Consider the following 18,496-nt stretch of genomic DNA (forward strand, 5'->3'; position numbering starts at 1 on the left):
CAACCACTCCACCACTACCTCGTTGGCTTATGTTCATATATTTAACATTTTAAATTAATATTGTCCACATAAACTTGTGTAACACCGCGTAAAATCACGTCCAATGATGTATCGACACGTGTAATAAACCCTAATGAAGTCAAATAGTAAATTTGAGGAACTAATTTTTCGAAAAATCGAAAAACTTTGATTATGAAAGGACTGGAAGTGTTAACATGCCTAAAATAAGTTTCTTACGATGTTTATATTCACAAATGTGCCACTTGAGGATTAAGTGTAGCCGTTTGCAAAATTAATTGAAAGTTTGCGCAATAAAGGGTTAAAAGCGTCAACATGTTAATTCTTACCTCTGAGTGACCTTCTAACAAACCGGGAGCTTAATAATATTTAATTATACTCTCGGGAATGCCAAATAATGGCCATCTAAGGTTTTTATGCCTATAAGTAAAGTTACGCGCAACTTTGCAAGTTAGAGGGGCTAAAAGTGTCAATATGTTTTATTAATACCTCTGAATGACCTTTTAGCGAATCCGAAGCATCGTGATATTTAATAATACTTTCAAGAATGTCTAATATGGATTAGATGAGGCTTTAATACTATTAAATGATGAAATGCGCAAGTTTGCGCAATAGAGGGACCTAAAGCGTCAACTTTTGAATCTATGCCTTTCGGTGACCATCTAAGCGAACGAGAGTGTATTAATATTTAAGTATATGCTTGGGAAGGATAAATATGGGCCATGGAAGGCTTGTATAACATTAATCGGCAATTCGCGCTACTTTGCGCAATTTAAGGATTATTTGCGTCAAACTGCAAAAGTATGTCGACTCGTACGGTAACGGACCTTCCGGAAATTTTCCATAAGTTAAACATGCCCTAATTATCATTTCTATAGTTTAGATATAGGCTTAGAGGTGTTTGGTGCGCAAAAATAAACTTTCAAGTCCACCAGGGACTAAAAGTGTCAAAAAGTGCACAAGTTTGCATTTTCGCGCATATCTCACAATCTGAATATCTTCGGACACCCAAAAATTTATGTAAGCACTAAAAGATTTTATTTTAGTGATCGCCTTGATAAAATTCCTTTCGTCGCGTCGTTTGGTTCGTTTTTAGCGTCCGTTCGTGTTTCGTCGTAAATAGACAAACAACGTGACCGTACGGCCAAACGAACCGACATCCGACATGTTTTTGAACATGTTTCATGTCCCCTATGTTTAAACTTCATGATGGAGCCTTAAATTGAGGTTAACGGGCCTTAAACGTGCCTTAAACGACCTTAAAGATCACAGGGACCATTTCTGCCAATTCTGGAACTGTGCTTGCTGTTATAAACCTGCAGGCGGCCCGCGTACAGGCCTGGGTATTCTCAGGTGGGCCGCATGAATTCATCAGAAGTGGAAAACAGCTATTAACAGCCTGTTCGTTGCTGTTTTCATGACCAAACTGGTTTCTAATACCACAAGATCGATACTAGAGGCTGCCCATAGTATGTTTAAACCACCCGACACCTGTTGTGATTCGATTCGTTCCAAGAATCCTATAGAACACCACATATCCTTCATTTTTATAAATTTTTGCAACCTTCAAACACTCAAACATGTTCCAATCCGATTTGCACAACCATCTTGGATCTTTCTGGTGTTCTTGATCTTTCATTCAAAATTGTAAGTATTCCAATCATGTTTTGATTCTTGTTCATAGTTTAATTTGGCCAAGAACACTATATTTTGACTTATGTTTGACTTTCTGATTTGGTCATGAATTGATCAGCAAAAAGTCCAATTGAATCTTGTTTTATGCTGGTAATCAAGTTGGTTATAATCCATTAGGATCATGCTTTCTGATTTCCACGAATTCTAGTCTATTTGATAAGTCAAAGTTAGTAATCTAAAAGTCAAACTGGGCAGATTCTTAAATTAATCAAAACGGATAATATAGAGGTTATGGATCATGTTTTGTCACTTAAATAATTTGGTAAATGTTACAAGAACATGTCAAACTGATCACTTTGGTGTAATTGCTTGTTTTGAATCAAAAGTCTAACAGTTTGACTAATGCTTTGACTCTCAAATCTGACCTGATTAACCTTGTTTAAGATCTGCCTTAGAGCTCATTTTGGACCAGGTTTCATATAAGTATAACTCTCTGAGATTTTACAAGTTGGTTCAATACTTATCCGATTCATATGTATGTTTCCGATTTATGCTTAAAATGTCGACTATTATGCCCTTTTGACTATAAAACGTGATTTTGGAAAAAGTGAAAGAGTAGAAACATTTGTTGCTAATTTATAAACATGCACCTAAAATTTGATATCAGTTTGAGGTCTAGATTAAGAGTTATGCTCAATATCGTAATTTGAAAGCTTTATGTTACTTAAACGGCGTAATTAGCATATAACCTATTTAAACCCACTTTTGATATCAAACTTTTTACCCACTGATGTTATATAATATTTTGGGATTTTTAAAGATTTTTATTTAATTTTTGGCTGATCATATCATAGGTCTCTAAGTTTAATTCGGTAAATACCGATTTTGCCCTTTTAAGCCATAAAACGAGTTTTACAAATCCTTTTGACCCCAAACCTTTTTCTACTGATTTTATTTGATAAATAAAATATTTGAGCATTCTGGAAATATAAAAATATCAGCTTTCTATTAAAAACCCGGAAACGGCTCTAAATCGCCTTTTTAAGCGTTTTTAACGCTTAGTATGTACTATAACCATATTAAACATATAAGGTTAATACCTACTGATGTTTTTAGTATATTTTGAGATAATAACAGTAAGTAAAAGTTTTTGAACTCAGGTTTCCAGTTTTGACCTTTAAAGCCCTTGTGAAATTACCAAAATACCCCTAAGGTGCATACTTTGGTTTTAAATGATAAGTTTCACATATGGGTCATACCCTACTGTTATAATATGTTAAAATTAGTATACCTACTGTATAAATCAGACCCGTGACTCAGATTTACAAATAAACTCTTTTAATAATCTTTTAAATGACCAAAATGCCCTTACGAGGCATAATGTGAGTTTATATCCGATTTGGGCATAATAGAAAATATCTTACGGATATTATAACATCACTAAGGCATATTAAATCAGGGAACATGCATGTGACTCTTATGGTTACCCGTAACGCCCTTTTCGCGTTCGGTTCGGTTTATGTAACTAGTTTGCATAAATTAGCCGAAACGGGTCAAACCTTATCATTTTCATTTCAAAATCCAGAATGTATTTAGGTTACCCATTTTATACAAGTCTTCATACTTGTTGGATCTAAAACACATTCTATTCCGGTCTTCGCTTAATCATGCGTTTGAACCGTATATTTCCTTAAAACTAACCGGTCTAAGTTTAGGCTTAATTAAAGACCCGTTAGTATTCTAATTGGTTATTTATACCATCATTCCAGACTAGAGCCTTCTGGTAAATTGTACCTAAGCTTACTTAAGTGAATACGGCTGAGTTATTATAATTCTTGCTATTTAAGACAGGAGCTAGCTCAGGTAAATACTCTTAACTTATTTTCCCTATTACGGGCTTGGGATACGGTAATATAAATACTGCATGGTCAGGTATGGGATTCGAAGACCAATGAGTCGGGAAATCCAAATAACCTGTTTTTAATTCGTATTGCTTGACTGAAACATTGGGGGTTAATGCGACCGTGTCCTGGATATCCTTGACTCATTAAACGCAATGGCCACGACCTAAGCACGGGGTGTAGGCATACACCTGACAGATGCTATATGCTTATTAATTGATTATACCCAATAAGGGATTCCCAATAAGGGAATAGTGGTGTGTCGGTTAATCTTGAACCGGCATAGAACCGGGCCCCGTATGTAGAGCAAGTTATGTAAAACTGATAACATGAGATATAGTTTGTCCCAAGTATAAAAGATAAATTTTGCCTTGTGCATTTTAATCAAAGTGTCAACATATTTTGTGTCGTTGTGCATTCAAACCAATTTTCTTAAACTCTTTTCAAATGAGTCAGTTGAGTGTATTTACCAGTGAAAACTGACGTATTTTCCAAAGTCTAAGTGACAGGTACAAGTACGTAATAGACTGGAAGCTGCTCAGGACGTTAATAAGGAATCTTGCAAGTTCTAGGCGTCTAAAGTCTGTTGCACAATATTTGTATTTTAAGATCCGCCTGTGGATCCTTTACTTTCCGTTGTAATACCTGGATATTACGTTACATTCGGATTGTAATATTATTATCTTTTGCTTCCGCTGTGCATTTATATATTGTGTTGTTTGACTATGATGTTGCCAACCACGTCACGATACTCCCCTACCGGGCCCACCGGTGACACGTGAAAAGTCGGGGTGTGACAGGTTGGTATCAGAGCCAACATTGAGTGAATTAAACACTAGCTTTTGTGTTTAATCTCAATGACACATTAGCACATTACTTGACCTTCTGAGTCTAGACTTAACATAGGAATATTCTCAATCTTCATCTGGAAATTTTGCTTCCAAATTTATATATATCGGATACGTCGCCAAGCGAAGAAGCCGTAATAATAATTCTCCACACCCGGAGCCTTAAATTGCTGACCTTCGTACAACGGCTAAGATGAAACGTGCAACCAAGGAGAAAGCATTCGGAAATAGAATAAAGAAGAAACTCCTTTTGCTAAAAATCGTTTCCTTAATAGTCCTTATAAGGACATAATTACCTTTCAGTTCCTTCGAGGACAACACTATTCCCTTCAAGTCCCGTCTAGGGCACATCTGTTTTTTTTATTTTATAGTGGAATAATTAACTTTAAATTTTCATTCAGACTTTCCTTTTATAAGATCTACCTTTATATAAAATGGCAAAATCTAAAAAGGACGAGACCTAGCCACGCAATATTTTGATGCAGGGCAAAGATGGTAGTTCCATAATTAGATTCAGATCCATATTTAACACCTCAATTTAGGATTGTTCTGCGTTAAATATTAATAAGAATCTTAAGAGTGAAACCTAGCCTTCGGGTCATTTTAAGGCCGGGCCATGATGGTAAGACATGTTTAAAGATTCGAATCCCTGTTAACATCTGTAAATATGTTAACACTCCTGGCAGAAGTGATTCATTAAAATCACACACGTCATTCTTATAAATGGATTCTTCAAAAGATTCCTAACCCAATGTAATGATCTCTGAATCATGGGTTTAGATCATCACTTGAGATGATCACATTTTGACCATACGTGGTAATATAGCGCCTACAGGCCCTGTTCATTTCCATATGAACCAACAGACAGTGGTAGTGATGACTCCCTGTCAGATAAAGGTAATGAACTAGGTTCAAACCTTCATGCTTTGATTCTCTGAAATCATAGCTTATAATTTATAAATGTCCTTGTGACTAGGCCTGTTGTGCCAGCAATACCTTTATGCTTTGATTCTCTGAAATCATGGTTTATAAATTAAACTTGTCTACGCGACTAGGCCATTTGTGCTATTATTAACTTATAAATTAGGATTTATGATAAAAATCCTGAATAAAATAAATATCATTCCTTTCCTGCCAATATAGATATTAAAAGAAAATCTTAAAAGGTTTGACCTAGCTTAAATGTCATTGAAGACCTAGCTAAGATGGTAAAACCTGTTTAAAAAGAGATTCAGATCCTTGTTAACATCTGAAAATGTGTTAACACTCCCGACAACCGTGATGCTATAAAAATCACACTTGTCATCCTTATATTAGGAATTTTTCCAAATCCCTTATTTAGCGTAAATGATCAATAGGAACCATGGCTGGTAAACGTCGAAAATGATGTACGCATCAAAACATCCATTTGGGGTGTATACCTACGGGAAAAGGTGTATACATGAAAAGATAGTTTTTTTTTATTTCATAAATTCTTGTCAAGACAATGAACTATGAAATTTTCCGATCCAAAGGAATCATCGATTATGTTTTAGATTTTTCCCTAGTGACAAGGCCCTGTGCCATCAAGAGTCCTTGGGAACAAGCTCTTATGCTATATAAAATGTCAGTACGACATTGACAGTCATGATTTAAGTTCACTGTCTAATAAATATGAAGGATTATATTCTGTTTACACGCCAAGGATGGTTTATTTAAAAACCTAGGCAGAACATAATCAAATAACTTAAATACTATCTTTTGGCCTATATGGTTTATTTACACCATAACTATTTAATCATCAAATTCGACGATTCCCTATAATTAAACAAATTATTACTACTTGGATTAATAGCCTTCAAAGCTTCACCATGGTTGACTCCTCTGAAGCTCACCATTATCCGGTTAATCAGAATTATGTCCATTGACTAGCCTTTGTGGCAAAATAAATTACCTTCCAAAGAAATGACGGCTGTAGTCTTTGACTCTCTGTCCAAAGGTAAAGAACTATGTTCGAACCTTAAGATCTCTAATCCGATAAAATTGCGGCTTAAATATTAATGCCTTAAGTGCCATATTCTTATAAGTCCTTTGTGACAAGGCCTTCGTGCCTATGATTATTAATGTCTTTCGTGACAAGCCTTCCAAATATCTAAAGATTTTCGTTGTGACAAAGACAATTGTGACATTGAGATTCCCTGTCAAAAGGTAATGGACTTGGTCCAAACCTTAAACACAATTGATGGTCCTTTTTGACCTAGGCTAAATATAATTGACATAATTTCTAGTAGCATACTATAAGGAAGTTATAAACCTAACAGCCATTATGGTTTAGTAATACCATGACTTTATAAATCATCCATTACGATGATTCCATAATAACTTGCATCTAAGCATATGTTATTTTTGGTATTTAGTACCAAAGCTCCAGAATGAAGGTTTCCGACGAAGCACACAGCAATGCGGCGGCTAAAAACAAGGATGCAAATATAAATATAAATGTTAATGGCACTACTCTTCAGGACTTGATTAGCGCAGCAATTAGTGAAGTTGTGGATAAGGTCCTTGAGAACAAAAAGGAACCGAGTGTCACTCACGCAAAGGTCCATACGGAAACGCATACATCAGCTCGTAAGGAGAGCTCCGTTCACTCTTCAGATGAAAAGAGCGAACCTCAGGAGTTAGTACTCTATGATAAGCCCCGTTCAACTGAAGGCGGGTGCACCTACAAATATTTCGTCTCATGCAAACCCAGAGATTTCAATGGCGAAAAAGGAGCAATTGATGCTATGGAATGGCTTGAGGAAATGGAAACGGTTATGGACATCAGCAATTGTGCTGATAAGGACGTAGTAAATTTGTTTCACAATCTTTTAAGGGAGAGACTCTAGTATGGTGGAGGGCCATGATGCAGTCCACGGGGAAAATTCCCCTATACCATATGGGATAGTCCAAGTTTGTGGACCTTATCAAAGAGAACTACTGTCCACAACACGAAGTGGAAAAGGTGGAGACAGATTTTCTGACTCTCACAATGAAAAACCTAAATTGTCAGCAATATGTTACCGACTTCAACTCCCTATCTAGACTGGTACCCTATTTAATTACCCAGGAACCAAAACGCATTGCGCGTTTCATCGGTGGTTTGGCACCAGAAATAAAAGGGAATGTTAAGGCTTCAAGGCCAATCAACTACAGATCAGCTGTAGATCTATCCTTGTCTCTCACTCTAGATATAGTGAGACAAAAGTCGATCAAGAATGAAACTAATGAGAAAAGACAAAGGGAGGAGGATAACTCTCAGAATCCTAAGAAGAGCAAATCCGAGTTCAACAATAGCCAACAGGATTCCAACAAAAAGCCTACATGCAAAACCTGCAAAAGAAGACATTGGGGACAGTGTCGATTAAACCAAAAGATAAAGCAATGTGGCATTTGTAAAAGAGCTGGCCACCAGTCCCACGAATGTAGGGACATAATAGATGCAAACTGTTTCAGCTGTGGCGAAAAGGGGCACGTCAGTACTAATTGCCCTAAGGCTGCCAAGAGAGGAACAACTAAGTCTGGGAAGGATAAGAAAGGAAACGCCTGGACTACCGGTTGAATGCCAGAGACAGTGCACATCGATAATAGCATTAGGTACGCCCCTTACCTTTTAACATTGATAGTGTCTGCTAAGTATTTTTATATTAATGCAAGGGATAATAAACTTTTAGCAGACCATAAGCTTAGCAAACTCTTGATTTCATTCATATGAACTTCAGATATTTGTAAGGTATAACTTACCAATGGAATCTATAATGACCATCTCTCCCATCCTCGAAGATAATCCTTTCATAAGGATCTGGAGTACTCTTCCCCAAAAAGAGTACGATAATATATATTATTATTTTATTTTATTTTTCTCATTGTTTTCTATCGCCTGCGAATGCCAAACTATGTTTGATAAAAGTGCCATATGAGAATTGGCGTATCCTAGTGTGTCCCATAGATTGCTTCCATGCCTGATCAATATGGAGGTTTAATACATGGAACCCCTGAGATATCCCAATGGTCATATTGTACTAGGTTCGACTAGTAGTATTCAAAGAAGATATCCAATATAAAAATGTTCTTATAAGTATCTCTACTTAGGACATCTCTGCTTTTGGAAAGAGAATGTGTCATTTATCTGACACCGATATCGATAGATGAACCAAAGCCTGAGAGTACGGACATCTCTGACATCTCAGTGTGTCATAATTATCATCTTTATAAGAATTTCCATGTTTACCTCCGGAGAGGCAAGAGGATGTTAGGACAAACATCCCGTTTAGGGCTGCAGTTATTGTAAGAATCTTATATCTGTTAGTACCAACGAAATAGGAAGAACTAAGAGCCAAATCAATAAGTTTTAGAGAAGGTTTCATAAAGCCAAAATTCAAAGTTCTAAGAACTCCGATTTTTAGTAAATAAGAAAGACGGTTCATCTTGCTTATGCATTTGATTACCGCAACCCTATTTAGGCAAAAACTAGGAATCGCCATTTGCTGCCCAAGATCGTCGATTTATTCGACTAGCTGTAAGGAACAACTATTCTTTGAGATTAGTCAAGCAGTGGTTGGAATAACCATATCACCTTAAGATAAGCTTTTCCATAATAGTTGCTATATAAGTATCTAGGTGGCTCCTTTGGAAACCTTGTATAAATGAAATATTAAAACATCCGTTAGATGAACGAGACTTTGGGAAGTCCACTTATCAGAATCTGAAAGTTGCATTGGAAGCAACGAATAAGATCATACGAATCCCTAATTTTCTATAAGTTGCCAGTATTCGGCAGAAAATCAAGAATTAATGAAAGTAGCAACCCTCCTACATTCTTGTTAACGAATAAGGTTCAACAAAAGGTATCACCCAGGAAGGGTGTACCAAATTTGTTAAAATTATCAGGCTAGTAAAGCTCTAAATATATAGAATCATTCGAAGGAAATCGAATGTATTAAGATCAAGTAGCTTATAAGCTAGAACCTATTTAAGGAGCTTGGCGGAGCATACAATGCAGTGTACACTAATGAATTGAGGATGTGTTTCACCAGTAAGTCAAGAAGCATTATCACATATTGATATGCAAATTTATGATATGATGAGCAACCTATATCGATTGAGGATCGATAGGTTAAGAAGCTCCAAAAGGATACATGTACCTATAATAGAGGTCCGTCTAGGAACTTTGAAAGACTCCAGATATGCTATAGCAGCTAAGTCCGTTATACGACAATAAGAACTTCCAGCAATTTTTAGCAAACTCGAGGTCGAGATTTCTTTTAAGGGGGTGAGGATGTAACACCTCGTAAAATCACGTCCAATGATGTATCGACACGTGTAATAAACCCTAATGAAGTCAAATAGTAAATTTGAGGAACTAATTTTTCGAAAAATCGAAAAACTTTGATTATGAAAGGACTGGAAGTGTTAACATGCCTAAAATAAGTTTCTTACGATGTTTATATTCACAAATGTGCCACTTGAGGATTAAGTGTAGCCGTTTGCAAAATTAATTGAAAGTTTGCGCAATAAAGGGTTAAAAGCGTCAACATGTTAATTCTTACCTCTGAGTGACCTTCTAACAAACCGGGAGCTTAATAATATTTAATTATACTCTCGAGAATGCCAAATAATGGCCATCTAAGGTTTTTATGCCTATAAGTAAAGTTACGCGCAACTTTGCAAGTTAGGGGGGCTAAAAGTGTCAATATGTTTAATTAATACCTCTGAATGACCTTTTAGCGAATCCGAAGCATCGTGATATTTAATAATACTTTCAAGAATGTCTAATATGGATTAGATGAGGCTTCAATACTATTAAATGATGAAATGCGCAAGTTTGCGCAATAGAGGGACCTAAAGCGTCAACTTTTGAATCTATGCCTTTCGGTGACCATCTAAGCGAACGAGAGCATATTAATATTTAAGTATATGCTTGGGAAGGATAAATATGGGCCATGGAAGGCTTGTATAACATTAATCGGCAATTCGCGCTACTTTGCGCAATTTAAGGACTATTTGCGTCAAACTGCAAAAGTATGTCGACTCGTACGGTAACGGACCTTCCGAAAATTTTCCATAAGTTAAACATGCCCTAATTTTCATTTCTATAGTTTAGATATAGGCTTAGAGGTGTTTGGTGCGCAAAAATAAACTTTCAAGTCCACCAGGGACTAAAAGTGTCAAAAAGTGCACAAGTTTGCATTTTCGCGCATATCTCACAATCTGAATATCTTCGGACACCCAAAAATTTATGTAAGCACTAAAAGATTTTATTTTAGTGATCGCCTTGATAAAATTCCTTTCGTCGTGTCGTTTGGTTCGTTTTTAGCGTCCGTTCGTGTTTCGTCGTAAATAGACAAACAACGTGACCGTACGGCCAAACGAACTGACATCCGACATGTTTTTGAACATTTTTCATGTCCCCTATGTTTAAACTTCATGATGGAGCCTTAAATTGAGGTTAACGGGCCTTAAACGTGCCTTAAACGACCTTAAAGATCACAGGGACCATTTCTGCCAATTCTGGAACTGTGCTTGCTGTTATAAACCTGCAGGCGGCCCGCGTACAGGCCTGGGTATTCTCAGGTGGGCCGCATGAGTTCATCAGAAGTGGAAAACAGCTATTAACAGCCTGTTCGTTGCTGTTTTCATGACCAAACTGGTTTCTAATACCACAAGATCGATACTAGAGGCTGCCCATAGTATGTTTAAACCACCCGACACCTGTTGTGATTCGATTCGTTCCAAGAATCCTATAGAAAACCACATATCCTTCATTTTTATAAATTTTTGCAACCTTCAAACACTCAAACATGTTCCAATCCGATTTGCACAACCATCTTGGATCTTTCTGGTGTTCTTGATCTTTCATTCAGTAATTGTAAGTATTCCAATCATGTTTTGATTCTTGTTCATAGTTTAATTTGGCCAAGAACACTATATTTTGACTTATGTTTGACTTTCTGATTTGGTCATGAATTGATCAGCAAAAAGTCCAATTGAATCTTGTTTTATGATGGTAATCAAGTTGGTTATAATCCATTAGGATCATGCTTTCTGATTTCCACGAATTCTAGTCTATTTGATAAGTCAAAGTTAGTAATCTAAAAGTCAAACTGGGCAGATTCTTAAATTAATCAAAACGGATAATATAGAGGTTATGGATCATGTTTTGTCACTTAAATAATTTGGTAAATGTTACAAGAACATGTCAAACTGATCACTTTGGTGTAATTGCTTGTTTTGAATCAAAAGTCTAACAGTTTGACTAATGCTTTGACTCTCAAATCTGACCTGATTAACCTTGTTTAAGATCTGCCTTAGAGCTCATTTTGGACCAGGTTTCATATAAGTATAACTCTCTGAGATTTTACAACTTGGTTCAATACTTATCCGATTCATATGCATGTTTCCGATTTATGCTTAAAATGTCGACTATTATGCCCTTTTGACTATAAAACGTGATTTTTAAAAAAGTGAAAGAGTAGAAACATTTGTTGCTGATTTATAAACATGCACCTAAAATTTGATATCAGTTTGAGGTCTAGATTAAGAGTTATGCTCAATATCGTAATTTGAAAGCTTTATGTTACTTAAACGGCGTAATTAGCATATAACCTATTTAAACCCACTTTTGATATCAAAATTTTTACCCACTAATGTTATATAATATTTTGGGATTTTTAAAGATTTTTATTTAATTTTTGGCTGATGATATCATAGGTCTCTAAGTTTAATTCGGTAAATACCGATTTTGCCCTTTTAAGCCATAAAACGAGTTTTACAAATCCTTTTGACCCCAAACATTTTTCTACTGATTTTATTTGATAAATAAAATATTTTGAGCATTCAAGAAATATAAAAATATCAGCTTTCTATTAAAAACCCGGAAACGGCTCTAAATCGCCTTTTTAAGCGTTTTTAACGCTTAGTATGTACTGTAACCATATTAAACATATAAGGTTAATACCTACTGATGTTTTTAGTATATTTTGAGATAATAACAGTAAGTAAAAGTTTTTGAACTCAGGTTTCCAGTTTTGACCTTTAAAGCCCTTGTGAAATTACCAAAATACCCCTAAGGTGCATAGTTTGGTTTTAAATGATAAGTTTCACATATGGGTCATACCCTACTGTTATAATATGTTAAAATTAGTATACCTACTGTATAAATCAGACCCGTGACTCAGATTTACAAATAAACTCTTTTAATAATCTTTTAAATGACCAAAATGCCCTTACGAGGCATAATGTGAGTTTATATCCGATTTGGGCATAATAGAAAATATCTTACGGATATTATAACATAATTAAGGCATATTAAATCAGGGAACATGCATGTGACTCTTATGGTTACCCGTAACGCCCTTTTCGCGTTCGGTTCGGTTTATGTAACAAGTTTGCATAAATTAGCCGAAACGGGTCAAACCTTATCATTTTCATTTCAAAATCCAGAATGTATTTAGGTTACCCATTTTATACAAGTCTTCATACTTGTTGGGTCTAAAACACATTCTATTCCGGTCTTCGCTTAATCATGCGTTTGAACCGTATATTTCCTTAAAACTAACCGGTCTAAGTTTAGGCTTAATTAAAGACCCGTTAGTATTCTAATTGGTTATTTATACCATCATTCCAGACTAGAGCCTTCCGGTAAATTGTACCTACGCTTACTTAAGTGAATACGGCTGAGTTATTATAATTCTTGCTATTTAAGACAGGAGCTAGCTCAGGTAAATACTCTTAACTTATTTTCCCTATTACGGGCTTGGGATACGGTAATATAAATACTGCATGGTCAGGTATGGGATTCGAAGACCAATGAGTCGGGAAATCCAATAAACCTGTTTTTAATTCGTATTGCTCGACTGAAACATTGGGGGTTAATGCGACCGTGTCCTGGATATCCTTGACTCATTAAATGCAATGGCCACGACCTAAGCACGGGGTGTAGGCATACACCTGACAGATGCTATATGCTTATTAATTGATTATACCCAATAAGGGATTCCCAATAAGGGAATAGTGGTGTGTCGGTTAATCTTGAACCGGCATAGAACCGGGCCCCGTATGTAGAGCAAGTTATGTAAAACTGATAACATGAGATATAGTTTGTCCCAAGTATAAAAGATAAATTTTGCCTTGTGCATTTTAATCAAAGTGTCAACATATTTTGTGCCGTAGTGCATTCAAACCAATTTTCTTAAACTCTTTTCAAATGAGTCAGTTGAGTGTATTTACCAGTGAAAACTGACGTATTTTCCAAAGTCTAAGTGACAGGTACAAGTACGTAATAGACTGGAAGCTGCTCAGGACGTTAATAAGGAATCTTGCAAGTTCTAGGCGTCTAAAGTCTGTTGCATAATATTTGTATTTTAAGATCCGCCTGTGGATCCTTTACTTTCCGTTATAATACCTGGATATTACGTTACATTCGGATTGTAATATTATTATCTTTTGCTTCCGCTGTGCATTTATATATTGTGTTGTTTGACTATGATGTTGCCAACCACGTCACGATACTCCCCTACCGGGCCCACCGGTGACACGTGAAAAGTCGTGGTGTGACAACTTGACATTCTAAAATATTTTTATGTTTCTCCAAAATTTTTGTGAAGACATTTTCTTTTATAATACTTTGAAAATCACTTATTTTTTTATGTTAATTTTTTGTTATCACTTGTAGGCAATGGATTCATTTTGAAGATAAATATACATGTTAATGTTCTTAATATAAACATTCAAGATAAAATAAAAAATTCCTAAATCAACATATAACATATATTAAAAGAATAAATTTTTGGGTTGTTTAGTTCAGTTTTTTCAGTTTTTATAGAATGCAAAACCGAAATCAAACCACAAATTTCGGTTTGTTTTTTTATTCTGTATTCTGTGCGATTCGGTAAAATTAGTTTTTTCGGTTTTGATGAAACACTGGTTAACACCGGTGGTTAACTAGTTGGGTCGTCTTTTATGTGGGTTCAATCTCCTTCTCTACTCGCCAATGACTAAGGTCCTACAAAACAGCAACACCGTTAGCTCGTTAAGAGGGGAATATGGTGGATTCCCTCTTAACCGGGCTCCAGCGTGAGAATAAGTACTGCTCTGAGGAAGAAAACAGTGTGTGTTGTGAGTGAAAAGTGAGGAGAATAGAATGGATAATCTGAATGATGAAGGGTCCTATTTATAGCCGAAGGGTAAAGAAGGGAGGAGCGACGTTGCCAGCTATTATCGGGCGCCAGGAGGGTGAAGAAGGGAGGAGCGACCTTGCCAGCTATTATCAGGCGCCAGCTGTCCGACCAAGGGGAATATCCTCTTGGTCTCCTCTGCTGTGGTCAGAATAGTGGTCGACGGTGCGCGCCGATATTCATCCATGCTGGAGAAATCGTACTGCTGCTGTCGGTCTGCCCCCAGATTTGTCGCATGTCTACATGGCACTCGATTACTGGTGACACATGTCGTCCTTTCTGTCAGAAGGAGCATCTTTGGTACCACCTTGATGTCTTCCAGAAGCTTCTAGAAGCTTCTGGATTTACTTGCTGATGTAGGCGCCATGTTGGACGGAAAAAGTGGTGTGGTCCCTACCATGTGGACGTGGAGTTGGGACCATACCTCTTCAAGTCCCTCCAGTCTACTGTGCCTTCTAGTTGAGTTGATCGTCTAGGAGGGATTCTGGACTTATAAGGGTAGTGGTTGTTTTTCTTTTTAAAATGCATGCTGGTTATCTTACGAAATTGAGCCAAAAGGACGCATGGCGCATGGCGTATGATGGTAACCTTACAAAGTTGAGCCAAGTGGACGCATGGCGCGTGGCGTATGACGATAACCTTATAAAGTTGAGCCAAGTGGACGCATCGCGCATGGCGTATAATGGTAACCTTACAAAGTTGAGCCAAGTGGACGCATGGCGCATGGCGTATGATGGTTCCTTGTTAGGAAACTTTATTTGTAAGTATTGAAGAAAATCTCAATCAACTGGATCTCTGAAGAGATAACAGTCCTAAAGATCACAGCAAGAAGAAGAAGATCAGATAGGACAACTGAAATGCAAAGTATCTACTTCAAAGAATCACAAGTTGATCAAGAGTTGATTTGGATTATCAGAGAAGGTCATTTCTGATGGATCTGATGATATTTCTGATTAAATATCATCAGTTTCTGACGATTCTGATCATCAGACTTTCTGATGATTTGTTCACCAGAATTTCTGATGAAGTGGTTTATCAGAAATTCTGATGAAAGCCCCACTTGTCTAAAAGTCACAACTTTATCCTGCCACCAATGACCGAAGCATGACATGATTGGTTATCATGATTACAAATGCAACTTGAACGATGGATTCAATGAATATGTCAATTTGCTACTTTACGCAGGACTTATTGCATGAATAAACAATTGTTTATTCATGTACACAGCCGTCTATAAATAGAAGGCTCAAGAGGCAGAAGATACTTGAGTTTGAAGCTTAGCATTCACATACACACACCCAAACTCCACTGCTCTTCTCACCCACAGAATTCAAGATTCATTTGTATTAGATAATAATCTTACAATCACCTTGTTAAACTAATTTGTTTCAAAGTGATATAAACTTGATAATTCTGTAGGTCTTGTTTCTTGAAAGTCTGGTTTCCATTTCCGCACATCTTTTTCACATATACTGAAATCACTTGCCATATTACGTAAAAAGAAGTTGTTAAGGCCAAACTGGGTCCAACATTCCTTCTAAAAGAAGTTTCCTTTCATGGGGAGAAGACAACTGACATGACCGTCTGATGTCCCTGTCTTTTCGGAGATGAACAGTCGCCTTTTCAGATGTGTCAGTTACTTTTTCGCCAGGGTGTCAGGCGTCTGCCGCCCACGTTCCCGAAAAGTGAGGCGACGGTTTATCTCTCCTGTGACGTGTCTTCTCCCCATTAGGTGTATGCATGTCTTCCTGACGGTCCACTACCCATCGCATTAAATGCGATGGGTATAAATAGTTGGCGGTTTCCACATTTTCTTCACTTTTCGAAATTCAAAAACTCTTTTTTTCTCATTTTCTTCTTCATATCTCTCCTTTTTCCAAGTTCTTTCTTCTGCAATCATGTCTACTGGGGTGAATCCTTCCACCAAGAAGAGAAAGTATAAACCTAGGAATCCTCCTGGTCCTGACCGTGCAGAGATTAGTTGGAAAGAAGAAGTGTTCCACAATCTTATTCGTGACATGCGTTTTCGTTCTGAGTGGGGTGGTCAGTTTCCATCTCCCAACTCTACTGCTTTGGATGCTCCACCGGGGTATATAGCGTTGTATGTTGCGTACTTCTGGGAAGGTAACTTCCGTCTCCCCATGACGAAGTTTATCGGAGAAGTCTTGACGAATTACGGCTTACATATTTCACAGATAAACGCCCTAGGGTTGCCTCGGGTTACCCACTTTGAATTTATATGTAGGGCTAATCGCATCGAACCAACTTTCGAGATGTTTAACGTGTTTTACTTCGTGAGTTATACTGGTGGCTTCTACTCTTTCAACTCCCGTACTAGTGGGGTTAGTCCTTGCAGTGCTAACCTACCGAAGAGTCTGCATGATTGGAAGCAGAAGTTTTTCTACATTCATCGTGGGGTCATCCCCATCGATATGCATTATCGCCCAGAGAGTGAAGGGGCTCCTCGCGTGAATGTGTCTGTAGATTTTGTTGATCAAGAGTGGTATAAGGTGCTGACTCGGAAGGCTACTTCTATTTCCCAACTTGAAGAGAGGGCGCTGGTGGGGCTGGTATGAGCATGTTGTGGGTCCCTAAGAACCCTAGGGGTATCCCTGTTTTTGGCTATCAGGGGAAAGGTATTAGTGTTGCTCATTTATGTTTGTGTTCTTCCTTGATTTTGTTATGCGCTTCCTCATGTTGTTGTGTTTTACAGTTGGGTATAGTTTGTTGAATGTCCTTGATCCTAAGGCTGCTGGTGCCATGGTTGAAGCGATACTACCCGAGGGGAAGCCTGTGTGGTTGGATCAGATACGGGACCGTTTCTTACACCCTACCAACAATAGTTTTGCTGCTTATGCCAATGCTATCTTAGGTGAAGATGGTGGGGATGATTTTGATGATACCACTGACCCTACTCGAGAGGAGGTTATTATTCTCTCGAGTGGGGGTTCTGACAGATCGCGTGAAGGCCTAATCCCTCGTTCCCAGTGTGCAGGTCCAGCGCAAGGGGTTGCGAACGAGCCTGTGAATGAGCCTGTTGGCGATGACGTTGATGTTCCTACTGATGCTGCTGAACACCTTGAAGCCAGAAAGAAGAAAAAGATGGATAAGTCTGAGGAGAAGAAGAAGGTCGAAGAGCCTGTGGCTGGAGCACTTCGTAAGCAAACTTCTAACTTCTCCCTCCTGGACTATGTTGTCGTTTCTGATACACTCTCTAGTTTAGACGCGGGAGATAAGCGCACTGAGCGTGATCCTGATGATGATGAGACTCTGACGGAGATCACGAAGAAGAAAAAGGTTCTCAAAGACAAGAAGAAAGAGCTTGATGAAAAAGCTGCTGCTACGCTTGCCACGAAAAAATCTAAGCTTCAAAAGGAAACTCCTCTTGCATCCTCAGAGTCAGAGATTGACCTAGGTGTTTTTAGTGCAAAACATGGTAATCTCCTGGAGAAGATATATGCAGCTTCTGGTTCCCAAGGTAAAGATTTTTCATTTGTGTTTCTTGTTCTTTACCTTTCATTCTTCCTTTTAACTATCATGCTTGTCTTGAAACAGGTGCGAAATCGGGTAAGGGCACTCGTAAGGTCGATATTTCCAAGATTACACTTCCTACTTCTCCTCCTTCTAGAACCTTTGGTCTGTCTCCTCCTCATCCTGACTCGAAGGGCAAGGAGAAAAAGGATGAAGTGGAGCAGGTGGAGAAAGTTGCAGAGAATATTGTTGGGGTTGGTGGCGCTGATGGTGGTGGTGATGGTGATGGTGCTCGTGGTGGTGGTGACGATGTCTAAGAGGAATCTAGTGAGGCTACTCCTCACCACACTATCTACACCAAGGTTGTCCGGGGGTTCTGGCCAGGGTGGTGCTTCTGGGACTCACCATAGTCCGGAATATGAACATG

This window comes from Helianthus annuus, chromosome 2 (assembly GCF_002127325.2).
Source record: "Helianthus annuus cultivar XRQ/B chromosome 2, HanXRQr2.0-SUNRISE, whole genome shotgun sequence".
Lineage (NCBI taxonomy): Eukaryota > Viridiplantae > Streptophyta > Magnoliopsida > Asterales > Asteraceae > Helianthus > Helianthus annuus.